General features: G+C 40.4%; 1 protein-coding gene across 3 annotated transcripts in view; it reads right to left on the bottom strand.

Annotated features, from left to right (window-relative positions):
• Positions 1 to 5,650, bottom strand: part of PYGL (phosphorylase, glycogen, liver) — a 53,726-nt gene that overhangs the window by 2,789 nt on the left and 45,287 nt on the right. The window lies entirely within an intron of this gene.

The following is a 5,650-nucleotide window of genomic DNA, read 5'->3' as shown; positions in this document are numbered from 1 at the left end:
CCGCTTCCACCGCAGCTGCCATCCTGGCTCCAAGAATTCTCTCTACAACAAGTCCACCTTGCGGCAGTGTGGTGTCTTTGCTGTACCAGTCTTGAGGAGGGCCAGTGCCCATCATCCATCCTCAGTGAGGGAATCCATTTGTTCTGGTTGTGGAAGCCTCATGGAGCTGCAGCGGCTGTGCGGCAAGGCGCAGGCTCTGCAGGGAGGCGTTGGGAGCCACGAGACTCACCCATTTCTCCTTGGGAATCCTTGAATTCCTGTTGTTGAGCCTCGATCTTCACTGAGGGCCAGTCATCAACTTTAAGTGTTCAATTATCAATAAGCCGAAGTCTGTGGAAGGCCATAATCACCCTGCTTTAAGTGGTTCGCTGCTCTTGCAGCTCACCACGCTGTCTCTGCCTCCGCCGCCATCTTGGATCTCGGGCAGTGCCGACTTTTTATTTTATACACTAGTTTACTTACAAAATTTGAATACATTTCATGAACAGATTCTTCCAATTTCCCTCACCCTCACCACCATCAAATTGTGTAGAGGGAGGGGGAGTTGTAAAATTTCATATATTCATTTTGGCATGCTTTCTTTCATCTGTTCCAATGCTATGGTCATAATCTATCCACTCTTATCCTATTCTCCTTCCAACTCCCCACATCAGACCTGCTTTATAACAGTAGTGCTATGCAGTACTTGACATTTGGTGACTGAGATATTTCACTCATCATCATGTGCTCCAGGGACACCCATGTTGTGTAGTGCTTTACAAGTTCATTATTTTTCAGTGCTGCACAGTAAGTAGTCCATTGTATGAATATTCCATCGTTTTTCTATCCATTTACTGTTGTGGACACTTGGGTTGCTTCTGTCTCTTTGCTGTTGTAAATAATACAGCATTAAACATAGGTGTGCATATATCTGTTTGGATGGTGGTTCTTGGTTTCTTTAGGGTATATTCCCAGTAGTCACATTGCTGGTTCAAATGGTATTTCTCTTTCCAGCTTTTTTAGAACGTTCCAAACTGCTTACCATAGTGGTTGCACCATTTTTCACTCCCACCAGCAGTGAATAAGGTTTCCAACCTCTTCATAACCCCACCAGCATTTATTGTTTGCTGATCTGTTGAATTTTGCTATTTTTAGTGGGATGAGATGATATCAGATAAGTTGTTTTTATTTGCATCTCTCTGATAGCTAGAGATTTTGACTATTTCTTCATGTGTGTGTTTGCCCTCTGAATGTCGTCTTTGGTGAGGTATCTGTTCATGTGCTCATTTTGAGATTGGGTTGTTTACTTTTTTCTTGTTGAGGTGTTGGAGCAATCTATACAGTTTAGATATGAGTTCCTTATCAGGTTTGTCATTACCAAATGCTTTTTTCCTAGTCTGTGGCTTTCTTTTTTACCCTGTTGGTGTTTTTTTTTGACGTGCATAGGGATTTGATTCTTAGAAGATCCCATTCATCTATTTTGTTCTCTCCTGGTTGTAGGGCAAATATCTTTAAGGTTGATAAATCTTTTCATTATGTTCTCCCCTTTTTTAATTCATAATGGTTCTTAATTTAATGTGAACTTTGCCCACGATTAGTATACCTCTGTTTAAGTTATATTTATATTATAATAAATATATCTTATGAGAATATGTTGTACTGTCAAGACCAACTCAAAGCTGTCCCTCCAGAGGGCTTTCAGAGGCTGTAAATCGCATGGAAGACTGCCTGTCTTTCTCCCACAGAATAGATGGAGGATTTGAACAGTGTGTAGTCAGGTTGGCAGGGCAACTCCTTTAACACTAAACCACTAGAGTTCCCTTGTGAGAATATAATAGTGTTTTCATTTCCTTGGATAATAGATCTAGTGTGTTAATGATGATTGAACATGTAATTATATATTTAGACTAAAATCTTCCCTCTGTGCTCTTTTCTATTTGTTTCATCTATTCTGTGCTCTTTTGCCTCTACTTTCTTGCTTTCTTTTGACCTGGGAACTGTGTTTCAAGAAAATTGAATGTTGGATTTACTTTCTCTGCGCTTTCCTTCTCTGGATCATCTAGATCCCCAATTCCTCAGTGCCTTGTTATGTCTCTGACAGTTTTACAGAGAAATTATTTTTATTTTAACCAGATTTTCTAGTTTTTTGTGGCAAAAAGTTTGGTTTATAACAATTTTTCAATTAGAAGTAGGAAAGCTCCTATTACTTTTTTAAAAGTTTTGGATTTAATTGGCTATTTCCTAAACCCTCAGCTTAATGGATACTTCTGTATTCTGGAAGCCAGTTCTGTGGTATCCTGCAGTTTTCAAGAACTATAATTTTGGTGACAGATTTGCTGCATTTTATTTTCAAGCTTGTCACTTAACAACTGTACCTCCTTGGGCTTTGTTATATGGAGATAGTAGTTTATTATCTATTGTTGTGGTAATGAAATTAATGAATGTATGAAAAGCATCTATAGCAGTACCCAAAGACAGTAGATGTTAGTAATTTTATTACAGGGTACCACAATTCTGTGAGCATTTGTTGTTGAATATAAAAATTAGGCTATATGGATGCAGTAAAGATGTGCTTCCTTATGAGGGAAAGTATCATTTATGTCTCACTCTGGAATCATATTTGTCACTCAGCATAATGGGCAAAGTACATTGACTCCGGATTGAGGTAGATTTGGATTCAAATTTTACTTCTGCCATTATTCATTACCTGGTAAGTTCTCTTCTTCAAGTTTGCCCATTCTTAACAAAGAAATTGATAATACCTATTTCACAGGGCTTTTAATAAGTTTAAATTAAGTAAAATACAAAGAACCCAGCTGTTACTAGGCACTCAGTTGTTCTTTTCCTAATCCTTCTGTTACAAAACAGATCATGCTAAGCACTAAAGGTGGGGGGGAGAAAATCCAGGAAATGGAGCATTCAGAGAAGAATACAACTTCCCGGGCTGGTGCGGTCAGTGGAGTGTTATGGAGAATTAAGATCTGAGGTCTGCTCCTGCAGGTTTAGTTAAAAAAAGGAGAATGTGATTCAAAGCTCTAGGACATGAATGGGTTATATATGTGTTAGAAAATACCTGAGAGTTATGTAGGACATCCAGTTTTATAAGAATTTTTAAACACATTATCCTCTAATCCTCACAGCTGATCTAAAATTGCCACCATTGCTTCCACTTAGAGATGAGGGAAGTAAATGGAGACTTAGAAGCTTGGCTAAATGTCACATATTTCTTAAGAGAAGAAATAGGATTCAGTCCAGTATCTAACTGTAGACAGATTGGAGGCAAGTAGTCTTTGGAATCAAAGATGGGAGCCAAATGTGGATGGGCTTGCCGCCAAGCTGGGAAGGTGTTTTGTTGTTTTCTGAATATGTTTGTTTTCTTTTTAGCCGGTAGTGTGGCACTCCCAGCACCCTGGAGCAGCACATTTCATATAACTGGTGTTTTAAGACTATCAATCAGGTGATATTCCAGAAGACGCAGGGAGGCTAATGAGAAGAGCATTGCCTCCAAGTCTCAAAGGGTACTTCTAGCTGATAGGAAATGGGGGATAATATAGGTTGACCTCGATCCTTCCTCTTGTGCTTCCAGATTTTGAGAGGAATTGCTAAAGAGTTCTTTATAGGCATCCTTTTGACAGGGATGGGGGAATTTGAGGGCAAAGGAAAAAAACCCTTGCTTTTAAAAAAATCTTGAGTAAAAGAAGGGAGGAGGAAGAAGGCAAAAGGGAGGCAGTGTTAGGACCTTCCAGTTGTATCTGTTTGCAGATTGTTTTCTGTAAGACCTTGCAGAAAGAGCAGGGTAGGCCCATCCCATGAAACCAAGGGGGTTATGGCATCCTCTCTTGGCTCTTGGAAACACCAAGTCTGAGCCAAAACTGCAAAGCAGAAGCTTACATTTATTGGCTTCCACCTATCTATTCTGTACTCTATCTAACCTTTGCAATGTTCCATTATATTTATAATTTCTATTTCTATTTATTTATATTATTTATATTTATACTTATATATAAAAAATACTCATTCTACTTACAATATTGTATCCCTCCCACTCCCATGTCCAACAGGGGAATAAATTCTTTGTTCATCTCTCCTTTTTTTGCCAAACATATTCTAAAGAACAAAGCCCAAATTTTAGTTGCACTAGGATTAAAAATTGTAAATATTAGTTTTGAGTACACACCTGGAGTATATGAATGATAGATTCATTTTATCTTTACCAAATATTTATTATCTACTAACTCATTGCCATCGAGTTGATTTCTACTCCATAGATTTTTCTAAGCTATAAATCTTTGTTGGAAGAAGATCATCTCATCTTTTTTCCTGTGACTGGTGGGTTTGAATCCCAGTCTTTCAGTTGGCAGACCAATGCTCAATCTACCACACTACCAGAGTTCCTTATTATCTATTATATACCATGTTGTCGTCGTTAATTGTCGTCCAGTCTTAAGCGACTCATAGAAACCCTATGAACGAAAGACCTGAACACTTGTATAACTTTCATCATTTCTCCAAGTTCATAGGGAAGCAAGCTGTTTTGGAAATGGAAAAGCCACTCCTGCTTCTATATGCTTTAAAAAACCAAAACCAATCCATAGCGAGATTTATTACAACATATTTTTTTCAAATGCAAAGGAGGGACCAAGTCTGAGTGAAAGGTGTGGCATTGTTTGGGGTGGGGGTTGAGGCAGGAGTGGATGGAATAACCAGCAGCTGGACAGCCCAGTAAACCGCAGAAGGGGCAGACCCAGTCTGGAGGAGCCCCCCTACTGGCCAGGACAGGTGGGCACCCAGCAGACCGAGGAGGGACGGGCAGAGGCTCGGCCAGCACTCAGGGTCCAGCTCTCCAGTCCTAGACTGTGGGTGGGCCAGGACCCAGAGGGAGGTGCTTGTCCCCTTCCCTCAGCTTCTGGGGAGCGGTGGTGGGGCTGAACCATCTCCCTCAGAGGCTCTTTTGGGGGTGATCAAGGTCTCAAGGGCAAAAATCAGAACAGACCAGGCCTAGAGAGACCACAGCTTCTCAGGGGAGTCACAGTGATGATGCTGGCGGCATGGAGAAAGGGGGCAAGAAGAGAGGGAGTGGGGCCAGGGTCCTGCCTCCTGGGTTTGAGGGCCCAACCAGCAGCCCCAGGCCAATGTCTCCTGGACAGCATTATCCCATACACTTTTATAGGTAGTGAGGATACCACAGGAAGTAAGAATACTGTGATCTTTTCCATGATGATGTTTACTTACTTACTGTAGTGACAGAAAACAAGTACACAAATTCAAGAGTGAATAGTTCTGTGAAGGAAAGACAGTATTATGGTACAGAATGGTATAAGAGAGAATTACTGGATGGTGGGAACAATGCTTAGTAGGTGATACAGGAAAGACTTCTTCAGAAACATCATCTACTTTCACCAGAATTTTTGATGAATCAGAATATTCTGCCCCCCAGTTTCTTGTTGCTTTTATTTCCGATTCTGAACTGACTGATGGCTGACCCCCCAGTGGGTTCTCAGAGGTAGTAAACTGCACAGGAGAACTAATTAATTATGGTCATAATAGAAACAATTTTTAGGTTTCTATATCACTGCCTTGCACATTTGCTTTGTCATCCCGTGCTGCCTTTTGAAATCTTCTATTCAACTCTTTAGTATCTTGAATTCTTCCCTGTGCTTTGGCTTCTCTG

Source organism: Elephantulus edwardii, unplaced genomic scaffold (assembly GCF_000299155.1).
Source record: "Elephantulus edwardii isolate Elephantulus edwardi_28Jun2011 unplaced genomic scaffold, EleEdw1.0 scaffold00247, whole genome shotgun sequence".
Taxonomy (NCBI): Eukaryota; Metazoa; Chordata; class Mammalia; order Macroscelidea; family Macroscelididae; genus Elephantulus; species Elephantulus edwardii.
Note: the sequence above shows the minus strand (reverse complement) of the source record. Positions and strands in the feature narration are given on the sequence as shown.